The sequence below is a fragment of the Electrophorus electricus genome, chromosome 7 (genome assembly GCF_013358815.1).
Source record: "Electrophorus electricus isolate fEleEle1 chromosome 7, fEleEle1.pri, whole genome shotgun sequence".
In the NCBI taxonomy this organism is placed as follows: Eukaryota; Metazoa; Chordata; class Actinopteri; order Gymnotiformes; family Gymnotidae; genus Electrophorus; species Electrophorus electricus.
In genome coordinates, this window is record NC_049541.1 from 11,397,300 (window position 1) to 11,418,368 (window position 21,069).

Genomic DNA, 21,069 nt, shown 5'->3' on the forward strand with positions numbered 1-21,069 from the left:
AGGCCACCAGAAAACACTGTCCCAGGCATACCTCGTGTAGACAAAAATATCAAAACACCAAGACCTTCAAGTAAAAGGACTGTGCCTCTCTCTCTTTCTCCCTCTCTCCCTCATTCTCTTTCTCTCCCCTCTCATGCTCTCTCTCTCATTCTCTCTTTCTTCCTTTCATAAGATGATGCTGAAGCTGGCCTTCTTTTTCACATCCTCCCCCGCTCTGTGTATGCCATTATGTCAGCTGCTTTCAGTTTCAGTTTCATCGCCTGTTTGTAATTGAATAACCATCTGACGTTATCACAAAGCTTTGCTTTCCCAATATAGCTGAACACAGGAAGAGAGCCACAGAAAGTGTGAGAGAGACCGAGTCGGGGGCAGGCCTTAAGATGTGCCCACAACAGATATTTGTGCTGCTTTTCTTAATCTAGTCCCTATAGAGAAAAAATAAAGACGTTGAAGGAGTGTAAGGAAAGAAGGGGGGATGAGGTAGTGGAGTGGGAGGAGAGGCAGAGGGAGAGAGCGTGAGCTGCAGGGGTTAAACGGGGGAGTAGGAGACACAAAGCTAAAGGTGGGCACCTGACTGGCCTGCACTCTCTACCCCAAAGGGCTTAAACATCCAGAATCCACACTCGATCAAAGCTGTCCGCACATGCAGAATGTAATCGGGACATGTTCTGTCTCGTTCTAACATCACCAAGTTCTCATCAGACATCACCAGACAAAGAGATTGAGACGGTGGGAAGAGATGAAAGCAGGCAAGAGAGAAAAGAAGAGGAACAAAGATTAAAGGGGGAGAGACAGATCAGAGAGCGGGAGAAATAAAACAGCAAAATGGGCAAAGAAGCAACTGCTAAAAAAGTGAAGCTTTGCATTAATGCATACACACACACACACACACACACACACACAGACTGACATACACACCCACACACTGGTTGACTTGTACGTGTTTTCTATTCTATCTGGAGTATATTACACTCAGAAGATCTTGTAAAACTACTTGGCCCACCAGCGAAAACTAGATTTGACACAGTGATGTTCAGATTACACACACTCCCCCCCCCCCCCCCACACACACACACACACACTCACCATCTCTCTCTCTCTCTGTTAACCACCCCCATCTAAAATCACACTCGCCACTTAATCTCTCAATCTAAAGGTCAATCTACAGGAACAAGAGAAGGAAATGGCTAGCAAAGATAGACATAGAGAGCAAAAGAAAAGAGGAGCGAGAGGTGGAGCGAGAGGTGGAGCGAGAGAGAGGACACAGAGAGCAGTGGGAGGAACGGGAGGAACGGGAGCATCTCACTTCCACTAACGTTAGCAGGCACTGATCAAGCTAACAAAGGTCCTATTTTCCTTCCTTCCTGCAGTCTAATACACTCTAGCCCTGAGATCATTCTGATTTTTATTTTTCCATGTCTCCTTCACCATCAGACCCTTTCAAACCTTTCTTTCTTTGTTTCTTTCTTTCTTTCTCATTCTCTCACCGAACGCATGTATGTCAAGGCCAGTCTGTCAGTTTCAATAAAAGAGTGGTGATTGTGCTCAAGGTACCGCACACACACATGCGCGCGCACCCATACGCACACACAAATGTACACGCACAAGCACACGCATACACATCACGCGCACACAAATATACACACACAAACACACGCACAAAAATTAACAGTACATTATTTCATAAAGTGATCAACAGCTAAGAGTGATGAATGGAAAAAAGACACACCCAAAAAAGCTAACATGCAGTATCATAAATGGTTATGTGACCAAAAGTTCCTCTTTAGACTTTTTGGATCATAAAAGGTCAGTCTTTTGCTGTTCCCATCTCCACTCCTCGTTGGCTCCAACATGAAAATGAAAACACCTACTCTCCCTGTGTGTGAGTGTGTGTGTGTGTGTGTGTGTGTGTGTGTGTGTGTGTGTGTGTGTGTGTGAGTGTGTGTGTGAGTGTGTGTGTGTGTGTGTGTGTGTGAGTGTGTGTGTGTGAGTGTGTGTGTGTGTGTGTGTGTGTGTGAGTGTGTGTGTGAGTGTGTGTGTGTGTGTGTGTGTGTGAGTGTGTGTGTGTGTGTGTGTGTCTGTGTGTGTGTGTGTGTGTGTGTGTGTGTGTGTGTGTGTGTGAGTGTGTGTGAGTGTGTGTGTGTGAGTGTGTCTGTGTGTGTGTGTGTGTGTGTGTGTGTGTGTGTGTGTGTGTGTGTGTGTGTGCATATAAGCATTTCTTTAGGTAATCTTTAAAAACCTCAGCTAAAATTGGAGGTCTCTCCATGTTTCAGAAGTAGCTTCCTCAAATTCATATATTACAGTTTTGTTTGGAAAAGTTGTTCCATGTATCATTTGAAAGCTTGACATTTAAACTCAGTCAGTGTGACTGAGAGGCCTATCACTGGATTCCATACGGAGGAAGTCATAGAACAAGGTCTGACAGGGATACCTGACGCTAGCCCAAAGCCTAACCTAACTTAGCAAGTTGTGCAGATTGTTATGAATTATTATGGTAATTATGTTTTAGGTAAAGAAGGACATTGCCTGAGTGAGTTTCATTGGTCTATATCTGTTATTCACTGTAATAGGGCTTTCCTTGTACCTTGTAAAGCATTTATTTGATGTTTCTGATTAAGTTTATCCTAGCGTTTTTAAATCACTAGCAGTTTATTTCACTATAAAAAAACAGACTTTTTTTAACAGCATAGACCCAAAGCATATTATTAAGTTATTAATTGTAAGGCGTAGCATTCAGTAACTACTGTGAATTTTTTAGTAAATCCACTATAAGTAATAACTAGCAACTAGTGTATGCATGTTACACTGAATGTTGGGAAAGATTCACAGGACTCCATTTCCCAGCATTCCCTGCCCACTAAAGCAACAACTGGTGCAGGTCACCATAGATACAGACCTCATTAGGCTACATCAAGTTCTCCTGCCTACTGTCTTCATCTGGGTCTACTCAGTAACGCTCCTAGAACAGTGCACAGGCCTCTGCTCTCCTCTCACATGTTCTGGGCTTCGCATTTCAGAGCCATTTGTCTGTTGACTTCTCGTGTAAGATGCATCAACATCCTTTTTGTTTATAAAACGTGCCCCCTCATTTTGGTGCCGCTTGACTAATGATACTGTAGTGAAGTAAGGCGACTTTCACTCCGCCTCCCTGTTCATTTCTGTGAAGACGGGCCATGGCTGTGCATGGAAGATTACAGGAACCAGCGCGTTAGGAACCAGGCGAAGATAGCATCGGAAAGTCTCGACTTTATGCAAAGGAGAGGCGAGTTTCACTGGGTGGCAGCCAATCAGCATCGCATGGTGCATTTCATCATGTCAAGCTGAAATCGGTGTGACAAGACGACAAGATGGAGGAGATGATTGTCATTGCTGTGTCAGGTTTTATTGTACTTTTTCGTCACGACTCTATAATAATACAGAGACATATAAAAAAGCATGGAAGGTGGTGTCTGATGGTATAGTTGGTGTTCCTGGACTGATAAGCTTGCTTGTGTGTTCAGTGATACCCCCAAAGCAGCCAGCAGGAGACGAACCAAGAGCTTTGACTCCTGGCTGGATTTTGAATTTTTCTCTCTGCACTGCGTTTTTGGTTTTCCTTTTGGACTTATCGGTTTATTATTATAGGTTGCTAAATTCTCTCTCCATACATGCATTCACCTCCGTTTCCCTCACAAACCCTGACTGGGTTTGTGTGTGTGTGTGTGAGTGTGGGTCTGTGTAGGTGTGTATTTGTTTATGGGTACTCACCCCACACCTTAAGGCCAAATTTAAAGGCCAAGCATCATGTATGTGTAATTTATTCTTCACAAGTAGCCTCGGTGTCTAAAAACATTTGCCAACGTGAGAAATAATGACAAAAGGTTGGTATGTTAGTAAATATCACACCGTGGACTAATGAGGCATGTCTGCTCTAAGTACAACAAACAGAGACCCAATTACTAATTAGACTATCAGTCCCTCAATCCTGAATGCTGAGGTTTAATTGGTCAGCAGAAATATGAAAAAGCATGTTGAAATATTAAGTAGTTAAAGTAGAAGGTTTTTATTATTATTATTATTATTATTATTATTATTATTTTCTCACAGAAATAATTACAACCACAAAAATAGCTCTAGGTTACAGAGGGTTAAAGCTACATCTTTATAGCAAGGGTGCCCATCCCTGGTCCTCTCTCACTCTGCAGAGTTTATTCCAGCCCTGGTGCAGGAGATCTACCACTCTGCAGAGTTTATTCCTTGGTCGAGGAGGTTAGTTTTGGATTATTTTAGCTCGCACCCTCAAAATTTAGCCACACTGCACCTGCCATGTGTGAAAATTCCTTCTGAGACCACAAATCAGTCACAATTAACTAATTCTACTCATAAGAAAAAAAAAAGTGCTAGTGAGGCACAAGATCAAACAACCAGGCAGACCACAGAGGACCCCAGGCAATCATGATTTAAATAATACATTTATTAACAAAGAAACCCTTCTGAACAGGTTACAAACGCTATCCAGGATGTTGGCATACGTTAAAGACTACTGTAAGCATGAAGAAGAGAAAGGCATGCTCACAGTTACCAAAAATGCATATCAAAAGCCTACAGACTTGTAATTGGAAGGTTGCTTGTTCAAGCTCCACCACTACCAAGTTGCCACTCTTGAGTCCCTGAGTAAGGCCCTTAACCCTCAATTTCTTAAGTTGTACTCAGTCAGAATTATAAGTTGCTTTGGATAAAAGTGTCAGATAATTGTAAAATCTTACGTACAGACAATTTGGAGAGTTCTAGCAGAGTGATAGGAAACAGAAAGGGTTTGGGAAAATGGAACTGGTCCAAACTCCTTTGTAACACAGAGGATGTAAATGCCTTTGGAATAAAAGGCAGTGAAATTTTATTTCTCATTTTTAATTGATGACTCGACCAACAATGTGAGCAACACAAGGAATTTTCTTTTTTTACCCAACCAACGGCAGCAACTCGGCAGACAGGGCTTTGTCCAGCAGCAGTATCCTGACCTGAGCAAGGCTCTTAAAGCAAGTAGGGAGGCTTTTTAGGGCCAGAAAGGCCAGTGTTATTTACTGGCAATTACCCAATTACAACCTCCCTAAGCATGCATCTCACTGAAGATAAGATTTAAGGCTAAAAGCCCATAAAAGAAGCAGGAACAAAACTGGTCACATTACAAGCCTGAGAGAGCATTTTAAATGAAAAAACCACCCCATTAACAGTTGTATATCGTATGATGGAGGAGGAAAAATACTATGGAAAAATAATAGAAGTATTAAGATCAAAACTACTCGAGTCTTCAATAAGTTTATAGGGAAGACCAAGGTAAAATGAGCCATGTTTATTTGTCTTGTAAGATAGAAGAAATTAAACTTAAGCAAAATTAGTATATTTACCCTTATCTGAGGCAAAAGTAATAAAGAAGATAATAATCTGTAACATAAGGCTATGACCTTTCAAGAAAAAATATTGTCCTATGGGTCATCTGACTCCAAATCAGAGAGAGTCTTCTAGTGGTAATCTGGCCAACAGACGTTTAAATTAAAGTGGAATATTCAGAATGTTAAAAATGTAATTTCAACAGCAACAAAAAAGCTGAGTTCACAAAGTATAACGTCAATAGGTTTACATACTTCTGTTCATTTTTTCCTACATTTCTACATTTTCTTTTTTTTTGCAAAAAAATGTAAACATTTATTCCCTTCCTCAGTATGGTGATGTTTAGACCTGGATAAATGTGGTTTGTCATAACGGACATTACACCCAACAGCACAGCTGCTGAGAAACAGGAGGTGACTGCACTCACACACACACACACACACACACCTCACCCTGGCAGTCATATTATTGCTCTGAAGGCACTCTCACCAGTAAACACCTCGGACACCAAATTAAACTTATCAGCTGGTTTCACGTTTTATAAGTTATAGGTTAACAGTTGAGGTATGTTATGAGAAGGGAAAACTCCAAAACTGTGTAGTAATGACACCCTAGAATTTTAACAATCATCTTCCAACCTTGACCACAAACAAATGGGGAAAACATTCGAATACACAGAGTTTTGCGATATCAGATCGATCTGTGTGCACTGGCTGAAGCGAACCACATTGTAGCCTGACTGGTCAATCGTAGTCAGTGCCTGGATTTGTTTTCAACATCGTGAATCATATAACCGTTATTATGCCTGTAATGTCTTCATTTCCATGCTGAATCAGAGGGAGGCGAGCGTAAAGCAGCAGATGGCTGAATGCAGAGAGTTTGGGGGTGGGGCACGCTGTACTGGTCTGGTCTTGGTGTGGTGTCTGTGCGGTATTTTAGCAAAATGCTTCATCTGTCTTCATTTGTCTTCATTTGAACTACAATATGTGAGTTCACGCGTGGGTGTGGGAACGAACGTGAACCACCTGGTCAGAGAGAGGACACTGCAGCCTTAGGGCGTAGTGGAAAACAAACACACACACACACACACGCACACACACAGCCTAACTTATACATCCCTAGCTGTCTCCAAACAGATTCATCATGCTTTAATAGGAGATCCTGTTGCCATTGTGTTGTCCCAGCTACCTCAGCAAATTAATGTATGCGGTGTCCGCCACGACTAGCCGTGATTCCACGGCTCTGCGAACCCCGCCAGCAAGCATCCTGCCCATTAGGCCCTGCCCCAGGATGACATCACCGCACGGCAGACAAACACTCTGAATGGGATGATCGCAGGCCTCTCCTCTGTAGTCCCTGGCAACTCCACGACACATGTCAGAGTGTAAAATGAAAAGGTGATGAGCACCATGAGAGAGAAAAGGGGGTAATAGAGCATAATGGACTGCAAGGCCAATTGACACATGACGGTTGGGAAGAGCAGGAGCCCATCCTCTTCCGCCCGCCCCCCTGCGCTAGGCACGCTTGTGGTGATGGGACTCGGGCTCTTCCGTGGGATGCTGGCGTGCCTTTAATTAATCTCAGATGACAGGAGAGTCTAACTCTTATCTCAATGACCAGACTTAACCAGCAATTGCTATGCCACTGGGTTCCAAACACTCATGCACTCACACACAATCGCGGGCTCCCTCACACACAAATGCACAAACACATCAACCTTCGCACACACGTATTTGTGCACGCGCACACACACACAACAATTTGAACACAGAGATTATGTCAACCTTGACTGCACAAATGGCTGGGTATAGTAACTAACAAGTGTGTGTGTGTGTGTGTGTGTGTGTGTGTGTGTGTGTGTGTGTGTGCGCGTGTGTGTGTGTGTGTGTGTGTGTGTGTGTGTGTGTGTGCGCGCGCGTGTGTGTGTGTGTGTGTGTGTGTGTGTGTGTGTGTGCGCGTGTGTGTGTGTGTGTGTGTGTGTGTGTGTGTGTGTGTGCGTGTGTGTGTGCGCGTGTGTGTGTGTGTGTGTGTGTACACATACACACGTCAAAGCCACAAAGGAAAACTTACCCCAATGTCACTTTTGTCAGAATTTTGCATTTTCTTGGCATTTCCAAAGCTAAGTATTCCAAAATTGTGCAGATTACAGACTACAGTCATCTCTGTGGGGGATTACAGTAGCAACTGCCGTGTATGAGATTATATTGAGAGCAGTCCCTTCCTTCCACTCATACAGAATTAGTGAGGGCAAAGATCCAACCACAGAACATAGTCAGGACACAGAACCACTGAAGAAAAAGGTTTTGAACCTTACTGGGGCATGGCTTTACTGGGGCATGGCCTTACTGGGGCATGGCCATAATAACTGACGTAAGTGCCCAAACAGGATTCTTTTTTTTTTTTAAGATAATGTACTAAAGTCTCAGCTCAAATGTACTGGTGAAAGTCTCAGCTCACTATCACACTATCACTACCACTATCACAGCTGGGCAAAGAGTGGCATGTATAAGGTGAACCTGCCTCTGTTAGAAATTTGTTGAGAGCAAAACTATGAAACAAGAAGAAAGCAGAGGGGACCCAAGGGGTTACATGAGGGGAGAGTAAGGACATTGGGGAGGGTCTGAGGTTATAAGGGGAGGGGATATGAGGGGAGGGAATATGAGTATATGGGCGTAGGGGATATGAGGGGAGGGGTTATGAGGATGTGAGGGGAGGGGATATGAGGATGTGGGGGAAGGTGATATGAGGATATGAGGGGAGGGGATATGAGGACATGAGGGGAGGGGAGGGGATACGAGGATGTGGGGGAGGGGTTATGAGGATATGAGGGAAGGGGATATGAGGAGCAGTGAGGGGATATGAGCAGGGGGTGATTACAGAGTAGAGGACAGATTATGGCGGAGAGCAGATTACAGAATGGAGGGGAGATAAGAGGGGAATAAGCAAAAGAGAGGTAAGGGAGAGACAAAGAATCTAGAGCGTATACAAAAGTATAATTATGTAACTGCCTAGCTAGAGATAATCTCTCTCTCACACACATACTTACCCTTTTTCAATGCTCCAGGCTCCATGTTCAGTTGCAAGCCATGTAATTAAGTTTTGTCAAGAATTGTCATCATCTTGCGACAGGGAGCTTTACTCTCTCACCTTACCACCGTTTCGCAAGATTATGCGCTACAGAATGGAGAAACTCTCAGATAGCACTTAAACGCTTGGGCACGGACACACACGTTTCTGTTTGTTGGACAGCTGCATGAATATGTGAGACCATGTTTGTGTTACCTACTCTCTCTACAAGTCAGAGCTTGCCACTGTGTATGTGTGGTCAGATGTTCAGGTGAAGGTTTCCTATGTGGTGGTAATGACGCTGGATGTTTCTCCCTCCCAGAGCAGCGCTAAAACAACACAGAATGGGGGAGTTGAGGACTTAAAGCTATGAAAAGCCAACAAGGAATGCATACTCAGGAAGGCAAAAATGGTAAAATGGTAAATACATCATTTCACTGATGAACTGCAGGAACCTTAGTTAGAGCCTGCCAGTCATCTCAAGGCTTTTTGATCCCAGTTAAGCGAGGCTTTAAAAAAGAAGTTGCTTTTGATGCCTTGCTTGACTTGTTATTTTCACCCACTGTTTAGTTTTTTTTTTCACTTAACTTCACTTAAATTTTCCTCTTCCTCTTTCTCCTCCCCTCTCCTCTCCTCCTCTTCCCCCCTCCCCTCTCCTCTCCTCCCCACTCCTCCTATCCTTACCTCCCCCCTCCCCTCCCCTCTCCTCCTCTTGCCTCCCCCTCCTCCCCTCCTCCTCTTACCCCCCTCTCCTTACCTTTCCTCCCCTCCCCTCTCCTCCCCTTACCTCCCCTCTCCTCTCCTCCTCTTACCTCTCCTCCTCTCCTCTCCTCTCCTCTCCTCTCCTGGTTTTCCTTTAACATCTCTGTCCACAAAGCTCCGCCCACGCCCCCGTGTGGGGTTTTTCTTCCTCTTCCACTTCATTCCTCCTTGTTTCTATCATTTCTTTCTCCTTCACTCTTAGTGCCACTGCTCGATCGATATCATGTTTAACATCGTTTTTTTTTGCTTTCGGGGAGCCCGCAGCTAACAAGCCCCACACGGCTGACCTGCGACCTGTCAGATCAATGCAGGGCCGTGGCCCTCATGGGAGCGCGGGCACGGTCCACAGGGGTAGGGGCAAGACGGGGGACGCCACACCAAGCTTCCCGCCGCAGGCAAGAACCGCTGAACCACCGCCAAAGGGGACGGCAGCCAATAAGGGACAAAGGAAGAGCAAGATGAGGAAGAAGAGGAGGACGATTCCAATTGGAAAGGAATGGGAATGAAAGGGCAACAGATCAATAGAGCTACACACACACACACACACACACACACACGTAGTCTCACACAAACTCACATGCACAAACCCAATATATATAAACCCATATTCACATCTTTTTCTCTTTTATCTCTCTAACCCTCTCTTTCCTGCTGAAACACTCTCCCGCTGTCAGACAAGGCTGCCGATCCTTTGTCCTTCCAAACTCTCTGTTTCTTAAGCACAATACATATTCCACCATTTTATTCATTTTTGTTAAAAGGTAAAGATCACAAAAAAATAAAAAATAAATAAAATCACAGCGCAGAGTTCAGAACTCTGTTGACATGCACTTCTGTTACTATGGTCTCTTTCTCTCTCTCTCTCCGCTTTCTGCCAAGCAGATCATGTTCCTTCTAAATGTCACTCCTTAAAATAGACCCTGATAGCAGCAAATGCCACAGCTCTTTCCCCGCGCAGTGAAGCACTGCCATCGAGATAAAAAAGACAAACATAAAAACTGAAATATCCAAATGCGTCCCCTCATATGTCCCACAGTGATCGCCTATAGCTCAGACAACACACATTCATTTTGAAAGTTTACTTAACCATTTTGTCAAATAGCAAACATGTAGTGATAGCATGTAGTGTTAAAGTACAATGTATTAAAAATGTAAGTCCCGTTTAATAAAACAAAACAGTAAATATCTGAGCAGTGCCGCAGCTACGTTGTTAAAGGCAACAACACCAAGGGTATCTGAATGCTAATGTAGTTATTTTATTTTGTTATTCAAGCAAAAATGTGCTTAATGCGATAACAAGAAGTTGGATGTGGTTATGCATTATCTTGAAATTGTGTTATGACCGTTTGTACTTTTAGCGAGAAAAGGTAGAAATGACAATGACCAGAAACTGTGCATAACTAACTTACTGAATGTAAAAATGATAGGTTTTGATTTATTTATTAACATTATTGTTGTTATTATTATTATTATTATTATTATTACTATTAATAAAAATAAAAAAGGGATAACCATAACCATAATGATATAAACAGAATTCTATGCAGTTATATGAAGACAAGTCCAGATACACTTGGGTGGGCATCAGGGACATCTGCTCTGCTCTCCTCTCTCCTGCTCTCTTCTCCTCCTCTCCTCTTCCTCTCTTCTCCTCCTCTTTTCTCCTCTCTCCTCCTCTCCTCCTCTGTGCTCCTCTCCTCCTCTCCTCTCTCCTCCTTTCTTTTCTTCTCCAGGCCTCTCTCATTTACATTTACATTTACAGCATTTAGCAGACTTACAAAAGTGCTTTTTAGCGGACTTAAAAAAGTGCTTTATCATTTCCTCATAGAAAATCCTAGTACAGTACAGTAGGTTAGAGTCTAATATACCAATGAACTAGAATACTGTAGAATACAGGGATCAATGCTGATACCTAGAAGTACAAAATACACAAGGTCTATCTTAAACAATGATAAGTGCAATAAACAGTAAGTGCTAGAGTTTGTTAAACAACACCAGTGTAATAAACAATACCCTACAATAAGTACTAACTTAGTTAGTCAATATAGGAGCAGGGTCAGTTATCATTTAAATATTCTGCAAATAGATGGGTCTTCAGTCTGCGTTTGAAGACTGCAAGGGACTCTGCTGTCCGGACAGCAAGTGGGAGTTCATTCCACCATCTTGGAGCCAGGACAGAGAATAGTCTCCATGCTTGTTGTCCATCAGACCGGAAGCACAGTATTTCAAGCCGAGCCGTGCTTGAAGTTCGAAGTGCTCGAGTTACGGATCGGGCCTTGACCATTGACCTCATGTATGAAGGGGCTGGTCCATTTTTGGCTCTGTAAGGCAAGCATCTCTCTTCCTCTCCTCCTCTCTTCTCCTCTCCAGGCCTCTCTCCTCCTCTGTTCTCCTCTCCAGGCCTCTCTCCTCCTCTCTTCTCCTCTCCAGGCCTCTCTCCTCCTCTGTTCTCCTCTCCAGGCCTCTCTCCTCCTCTGTTCTCCTCTCCTATATTCTCTTCTGGTACTATTTTCTCTTCTCCTCTCCAGTCATGTTCTCCTCTCAATTCTTTTTAGTTATGTGTTTAGCTGGTTTATTACCACCACCACTAACCCCACCCTGCTGAGGTGCCACTTTATTAGTCTTAATGGTCTTTTTATTTCAAATTAGAGCGTTTCTTTATTATTTACTTTTCATCTATTTTATTTATTTATATTGCTGTTGTTTTTGTTGTTACCTAATGTTAAAGGAATATATTAAATGTAAACATCTTAAATTAACATTAGGATGAGACTGTTGTGATGTCAATACTTGGTCTTAACCATCAATATTTGTTCCTTTTCTCTCTCACCAGCTCACGCACCAGCTCACCCTCATACACCAGTTCACCCTCATACACCAGCTCTCCCTCATACACCAGCTCACCCTCATACACCAGCTCACCCTCATACACCAGCTCTCCCCCATACACCAGCTCACCCTCATACACCAGCTCACCATCATACACCAGCTCTCCCTCATACACCAGCTCTCCCTCATACACCAGCTCACCCTCATACACCAGCTCTCCCCCATACACCAGCTCACCCTCATACAACAGCTCTCCCTCATACACAAGCTCACCCTCATACACCAGCTCTCCCTCATACACCAGCTCACCCTCATACACCAGCTCTCCCTCATGCACCAGCTCACCCTCATACAACAGCTCTCCCTCATACACCAGCTCACCCTCATGCACCAGCTCTCCCTCATGCACCAGCTCACCCCCATACACCAGCTCACCCTCATACAACAGCTCTCCCTCATACACCAGCTCACCCTCATGCACCAGCTCTCCCTCATGCACCAGCTCACCCTCATACACCAGCTCTCCGTCATACACCAGCTCACCCTCATGCACCAGCTCACCCTCATACACCAGCTCTCCCTCATACACCAGCTCACCCTCATACACCAGCTCACCCTCATACACCAGCTCTCCCTCATACACCAGCTCACCCTAATACACCAGCTCTCCCTCATACATCAGCTAACCCTCATACACCAGCTCACCCTCATACACCAGTTCTCCCTCATACACCAGCTCTCCCTCATACACCAGCTCACCCTCATACACCAGCTCTCCCTCATACACCAGCTCACCCTCATACACCAGCTCTCCCCCATACACCAGCTCACCCTTATACACCAGCTCTCCCTCATACACCAGCTCACCCTCATACAACAGCTCACCCTCATACACCAGCTCTCCCTCATACACCAGCTCTCCGTCATACACCAGCTCACCCTCATGCACCAGCTCACCCTCATACACCAGCTCTCCCTCATACACCAGCTCACCCTCATACACCAGCTCTCCCCCATACACCAGCTCACCCTTATACACCAGCTCTCCCTCATACACCAGCTCACCCTCATACAACAGCTCACCCTCATACACCAGCTCTCCCTCATACACCAGCTCACCCTCATACACCAGCTCACCCTCATACATCAGCTCTTCCTCTCTCCCTCGTACTCCCTCTCTACCTCGTACTTCCTCTCTCCCTCATACTCTGTCTCTCTCTCTTGCTCTCATTCTAGATTCTGAATGAACCTGAGTGAACATGAAAGAAACATTATCAGTAAACCACTGGTATTTCTTGCCATGATGTTGAGGAATGGAATATTGACAATTTCCTATCTGACTGGTAAATATTATGTCAGAAAACACTGACTCAACTCTTGTACATCTCTCTTCTCTACTTATATCATATGACTAGTACTCATTTTCTAACAAGTTGCATTTCGTTTTTCTGAGGTTTCCCAAACAACTGCAGAATGTCATTGACGGCCTTCCTCTTGCTGTGAGTGAAAGCTGACAGAAGCTGACAGAAGCTGGGGATATTGAGCATATCTGAATATTGGGTTGGGGGGAGGGGGGAGGGGTGATATGTGTTCATTTATTAAAGTTTACACCAAACTAAGATGCTACAAGCACAAGTCACCGCGGAAGATTGGAGGGGTGCTATTGTTTGTTTGTGTGTGTGTGTGTGTGTGTGTGTGTGTGTGTGTGTGTGTGTGTGTGTGTGTGTGTGTGTGTGCACGCGTTCGTATTCTATTTTAAGAGATGCACATGACTCTATTTTTAAAAAATCCATTGGCAACCTCTTGGGTTTGACCCTGCCTACATGTGACCTATTGACTGACAGCAAAGTCACCCATTAAACAGGCAGAGAACCACTGGGGATAACAGTCAGTACTATTATGTATAGCGAAAACTGGGTATGTAGGCCACACACTACAAACACCACTCCTACTGAGAAAACCACTACAGCCTGCATTAGGGTTCTTGTTCTCACAATGTACCATGAGCCGCCATTTTGGCTCTCCTGACTCCGACCTTGCCTCTACTAAAATGAAAAGTTTTGTATGGCTTTTTTGTGCCCCACTCTGTGTGAACTTAGCTGGGGCTGTAGCTCATGCTGGCCAATCAGATGGTGGCAATTTTTCCCTTTTTTTTCCCTCCACAATAATTGTGTGAAGGTAGAGGGCTCTCGTAGCGGGGAGCTAATGGTAGCTAATGGCACCTCATCTTTACCAATGCCCGTTTCAATTGGCCAGCAAAAACCTCATTTACACACTACTTACAAAACTCTCCACAAAGGCACTTCTTCTGCATACTGCCCACAATCATGTAGGAGCAATTACTAACAAGTGTGTGTGTGTGTGTGTGTGTGTGTGTAAAGGCGAGAGAATCATAGAGAAAGAATGTACGCTTATGCTTTTTAATTTTTTCTGGTGTGAGGGAGAGAGAGAGAGAGAGAGAGAGAGAGAGAGAGAGAGAGAGAGAGAGAGAGAGAGAGAGAGCGAGAGAGAGAGAGAATAAGAGAGAAAATGCATGTAAGAAAGTGTGTGAGAGAGAGACAGAGAGAGAAAGAGTGCGATGTAAGAAAGAAAGTGCGTGAGAGAGAGACAGAGAGTAGAGACAGAGAGAGAGAGACAGAAAGAGAAAGAGAGAGAGGGAGAGAGAGAGAGAGAGAGAGGGAGAGAGAGAGAGAGAGAGAGAGAGAGAGAGAGAGAGAGAGAGAGAGAGAGAGAGAGAGAGAGAGCACTAGTGCCTCTTAACATCTCTAGATTTTTTGATTTTGCTGCCAAACCTCCATATTTTTTTCCTCTCACTAGCTTCACATTTCTGGTCCTTCCATCTCCCTTCATCTCGGTCTGCTCCGTCTTTCTCTCTGTAGATGTCCCATCATGCCTTGAATCATGTGACTCTCAGAGTGTTTTTGATGCTCACTTTCGGTTTTTCTCTATCTTTCCCTCTCAAATGTACACACAGACAACCTGTGTGTACGATGTGCAGTTATTCAAGGTATCTGTTCTCAGTCCAGACCCTTGAGTTACATGGCAAACAATGCGACTGAGAAGCCGCCAACTTTACCAAAGTAACCGGCAACTTTTAAAGAGGCTTTTAAGAAGAGAGGGAATCACGAAGAGCACTGGCTTCTCTTCCCTGCGTTCACTTCACAGGCACCTCCGATTTGGGTCTGAGAACACACACATAGCCAAAGCACAAGCAGACAACAGAGAACGCTCTTCCTGAAAGCCACGCAACGCATCTTGCTCCTGTAGCCGGACGAAAGCACACAGCTCACGACTTACAGAGCCAGGCAAATAAACAAATAAATATATATATATATATATATATATATATATATATATATATATATATATATATATATATAAAGAAACAAAACACATGCAGCACAGGCAACAAATAAGCGGGAAAATTCACTCGTGCATTTTGTCTAGCATATGGCCAGGGTTAAAGAAGGAAATGTGCATATTTAGCGCGATTGTGGTAAACCTGTAAAAAATACAACAGCTGAAAAAAAACACCGGACTGGAGTGTCAACGGGGTGGATGACTGGAACAGACTATGATAACCCCCCCAACCCATCCCCCAGTGTGTTCGGATGACAGACGGCAAAAAGAGAAACATCTAGTTCGGTACTACGTCCTGCGAAAAGGCCTGACCTGTTGTAGTTTTTGAATGCGCATATGTATACAGGTGTTTACTGGGGTCACGGTGCCTGGGCATTCAGCACATACACAGCGTGACACAACGGGTGAATTCTGAACTGACGTGCATCCTGTCTGACGTGCGCTCATTGACGCGATGAATGGTTCGGCGCAGAGACTGCATGCGAGGGCACATGCATGTGCGCGCTTTCGCGTGTGGGAGGACACCGCGTGGGAGTCGGGAATCAATAGAAAAAGGGGAGCGGAAATCAAAGGGGCTCCGGGTAAAAATAGCAAGGCAGAGTGGGAGAGTGGGAGACAGACAGAGAGAGAGAGAGAGAGAGAGAAATACATATGCAGAAAAGGTTGCTAGCTGGACTCATAAGGCGCTCGTTCTGAGTGTTGTATGGGATGGATTTGTGAACAGGTATACAAAGGGAGATGTGGTAACACAGTAAAGGATGCAATGATGTCCATGCTGTATATAAAAATAGAAAAGTGAATATTACTCCTCTGCAGATCTTGGGTTGTGACCACACCCTGCTATTGCTGCTGCCGTGTCTGATGTAGTCTGCCGACATTCAGTTTAGCACCTCTGCTGTTCCCTTTGCTTTCAATGATGTTTCTCTGTTCGTCTTCACAAAACCCTCCTAACAGACAGAGTTATATGTAGTGACAGCCAATCAAGGGCTATTAGGCAATTCTGCCATAGCAATGAAAAAACTTGACAGTTCTCCCACATCCCCAGGAAACAGAATCCTGCTAGGAGGAACCGCTTACTAGACCTTACCTGCCGGTAATGAACACACAGACTTTTGGGCTAATGGAAAGTTTATTGATGTTCATGATGGATGCAAGTAGAAGCAGTAGACTAGAAAATACCTCCATGCATCGATGGGTCAGCTTGTTAATGACAGGAGATATTAACGTGTGGAAATCAAACTGACACAAAAAGGCAGCTAAAAATCCAGAGGAAGTCAAGTTTTATTAAAATGTCTTTCAGTCTTTTTTTTCCCCGTTTCTGAGTTCAGATCACCTCATTTGCAGTGATGGCATGTTGCCTGTCAGTTCTAGGAGTGGTAAATCTTGACAAACTCCCTTTTTACAGTTTCAATATCGAGTCCAAACCCCGCACCTGCGTGCGTGGTTTCTGAGCCTGCATGACTGGTAGGGGTGCCTGGCACATCACGCGCTAAACAAACGACTTTGACAGGACATCTAATCACCCTTCACTTCACACTACAACATTTTAACACCTTTTCTACATAATGGGGAAAAAAAGAACCACCAGGGGAGGAAAAAAGAGAACTGTTCCCTGTTGGCGCAGAGAGAAACTCTTAGTAGCACAACGCACTCTAACATTTGGGCACACTGATTACGCGGTTTGTATTCTTCTAGAAGGCCACTCTTTTGGCATGAATCGAGAAATTAGCCCAGCTCAAACATGGAGGAGTCCTGATTGCTTATTAGCAACCATAATTTAAATCAGCACAGCTGCAGCCCCAAAAGGTTGTTGTTCCACGACTTGTTCTTGCATCCGCAGGTCTGTGTGTCAGTTTGACAAACGTGGCCAGTGACAAAGTTAACTGGTGTTGGGCGAGCTCTAAATAACATCCACAAACAGCAGCCCTTCCTGCCACACGTTCCTTTCTGTTCCTTCCTCGACGTGTAAGACAGAACACGATGGCTGACACCTCCTAAAAAAGACTACAGTGGACTTGAAGAGGGTTTTGATCTTTTTGCATTCGAAAGATGAGATGAAAAGAAAATTCCAGAAAAGTGCGTACGCATGCACACGCACGCGCACGCGTGAGCACACACGTGCGCGTGCACACACAAAGAGAAAGTCTTGCATTACGATCTTTGTGGGACATTTTTCATTGACTTTTCATTGACTCCATAATCCCTGTCTTGGAACACTTGAAACCTGGGTGAGTGCTCTGGGCACTCGGTGCAACCCCCGATTGCTCAGGTTTCTCCTGTGCACCATCGGGAGGAGTGGGCCATTTCTCCGCTTGCCCTCCGGACGTCTCCTTACTGGACCACTGCTTGGTGCTGCTGCCAGTGTGCCAGTGGGCCCTCGCTACTGATCCTCCATACAGGAGCGCCACTCGTCTCTGACCTCCACAACCCCTCCCACATCACTCCACTGGCTTGCCGCACTTCCTGCGTTTGTACATTTAAAGCCCAGGTGCTTCCCTACAAAGCCAAAAATGGACCAGCACCCTGCTCCCCACAGCTGCCATCGCCAGCCTTCCCCCAACTGGTCTGAGGTCAGTTCCCAAATAGCACCTTTTGCACTTCAAGACACAACTCAACACAAAGTCCAACTTGACTGGAACCACCACCCCTTTAAAGACAAAACAAGACTGTGAAAGGACAAATTCAAGGACTCTGCAGTGGCACCCAGGTGGCGGAATAAAATTCCGTCTGGCTGTCCAAAGAGTTGAGTTCCTTACTGTCTTCAAATGCTGACGGAAGACTCTTCTCTTCAAAGAGCACTTAATCGATCAATAATAAGTGCACTTTCTCACCTTATATTAAACATGCACTTATTTTATCTGTGTACCCTTTTACGTTTGTATTCTTGGCTTCTGCAGTAAAATAGCTTAATGGTATCCTTACAAGCAAGCCTACAGATACCTGTACTACAGAAAATGTAGACAACTTATATAAGTCAGTCATGATAAGATGGATAAAAGGTCTAATTTTGACCAAAAGCTTCATCGTTTCCTATACCTATAGGGTATATTTGATATCCACAAAGAGCTAAATTCATGCTGGCCATGCAACACACACACACACACACACCAACCACAAAGCCAAGCCACAAAGGAGAATTTAACCCACTATCAATCTTCTCAGATCTTTGCATTTTCTAGAGGTTTCCAAAGCTGTATTAATTGAATCACTTTGATCGCTTTCATAAGCTCTGTGCTGGCTATACTTAATGCTTAATGAACATGAACAAACAAACACACACACACACACACACACACACACACACACACGCATACAGAGTTGATATTTAATCAAATAAAATACATGTGAACTGTCTCTCATGAATAGTATTGCAAGATGAAATTAAATCCTACATACTCAACTCTTTTAATAAAAGGCATTACACACACACAACACACACACACTTAGATATGCATACATATATAAATGTGTGTGTGTGTGTGTGTGTGTGTGTGTGTGTGTGTGTGTGTGGTTAAAAAAAAAACAATATACAGGACTTAAATGAGAAATGTTATTATCTTAAATTATTGGGAAGACTGTTTGTTATACAGCAAAATGTCACATGCGGCATCCAAATGCAGCATATTTTTCTTTTTTCCCCCAATAACACTGACAACAATAAGATGGTAGTTTTGTCAAGTTTGTAATACAGAAATAAGCCACAAATAATCCTAAAAATATTTGTTTCAAATTTAAAGAGGTGGTTCCTTCTCTCCACCCCCCCCCCCCCCCATCTCTCTGTCTTTTTAAAGTGATACAGAGGGGAAAAATTACACTAATCAAATTTCATGTTCCACCTTGACAAATGCCCAAAAGAATTCTATTTGGTTCCTTTATTCATATTATTTATTTATTTAAGCAGTTCTTCCACCAATCTCTCACTGGTGAGATTCTCTCTTGTAAATCAATTGAGCCACCAGATGGTTGAAGGTTTAATTAAAGACTTCAAAAGCACTAGTTGGAAGGAAGAGCCTCTCACCCACACACACAGAGAGAGAGAGAGAGAGAGAGAGAGAGAGAGAGAGAGAGAGAGAGAGAGAGACACTTCACTCTTATCATCCACTTTCTAAACTGGACAGCTATCTGTCAGAGAACAATGATCCATAATTTGCTAGCTGTTTTACAAAAGCGCTGTGGTCTACGATCAAACATGATGCCATTTTATCGAATCCAGATTCATTTTTACAAGACTCAAAACGGGCTTCACTCAAAGGCGAACGCGAAAACATTCCGTGAACGTGCTGGTTAGGTGTCTCTCCATGAGTTGGTGTTGGTATTCAGCCAAAAGTGCAAGTTTTCTGAACGAGTGGCAGAGAGCCCTTCATGAGACATGACGACACCTAACCGAGCAAAGACGGAGTGTCAGTTTGACGAGGTCATGGTCATTAGCTGCCTTACACACAGTTCCACTCCCCATCACAGAGAACTCTGGCCTTGCTCTCCTTTAGGCTGCTCGCTGTAACGCTGTGTTCTCTGTTATTCTGGGGAGCAGGGTTGTTCTTAGCCAGTTGTTGCTAGATTGTTTCACGTGTGCTGCCACGATTGGAAAAATCTCACAGCTGGTCAAGTGCTTCAGCAGGGCACTAATACCCTGGACTTCTCTCTCTCTCTCTCTCTCTCTCTCTCTCTCTCTCTCTCTGTCTGTGTGTCTCTCTCTCTAACTGTCTTGCTTTCTTTCTCACTCTCTCTCTCTAACTGTCTCTCTCTGTCTATCTCTCTCTCTAACCGACTCTCTCTCACTCTCTCTCTCTGTATCTCTCTCGCTCACTCTCTCTTTCTCTTTCTCTCTCTCCTTGCAGAGTGTAATACCGTATACCCCCCTCCCCCCGATTAAGGCTATTGCTAACACATTATCTGATTATTTAAGACACGGACAGACTAGCTGTAATATTAGGTGCTGGAATTGGATTGGGTTAAATGGTAAAGGTGACTCAACAGGAAAAGCTTAGGGTCCATGTCCAGATGATCAGAAATATAGAAACTAATTCTGTTTCAGCTATAGCTGACAGACGAACACTTACACACATACTCACACGTGCGCTGAACAAGGACACACACACACACACACATATTAATTAGCCTCCCACTATCACAGTGGTCTGTCTGCACACTGTCCAATAAATGTGTGTGTGTGTGTCTGCTCTGTCTCTGTTCTGATAGGCAAAAGCCAGTTCAATAAAGAAGTCGCAAACAGTGTGCCACATTTGAACTGATAATATGGATCCGTTCCAAAGAACAGCACCATTCTTTCAACCTGCAAGCTCTCTAATAAAGCTCCAAAACGCTCCAAAACGCTGAGCAGTTAATGAGGCGAGGTCAAAGTTGACAACCGCAGCCAGGCGTTTAAGGCCTGAGCCCACTCACCCAGCATTCTCCAATCAGAAACGCTGCCCTGGTGTTCTGTGCCTTTATGTGGCTGTTAGGAACCCTAACAGATACTCCCGCGCTGTTTGTTTGGCAAATGCTGCCTTTTTTTTTTTGGAAAGGTTGGCATTTATTGATAACAGTTGTAAGCTATAGGGAAAAGAAATTTATCATTTGCTTCCAGTTCTGCAGCTGATGAGCCAAAATCGTCAATGGACAGCAGACGGCTCCCGCGAAGCGCTGCCTCTCAGCTTCCTTCCACTTTTTGATTTGAAATGCAGA

General features: G+C 44.2%; 1 long non-coding RNA gene across 1 annotated transcript; it reads left to right on the forward strand.

Annotated features, from left to right (window-relative positions):
• The first annotated feature begins 8,247 nt into the window (after positions 1–8,247).
• LOC113586280 lies at positions 8,248–10,067 on the forward strand. The gene is made up of 3 exons (XR_004776336.1): positions 8,248–8,320; positions 8,756–8,853; positions 9,453–10,067. It is a non-coding gene; the product is annotated as an uncharacterized LOC113586280 (long non-coding RNA).
• Positions 10,068–21,069: the final 11,002 nt, after the last annotated feature.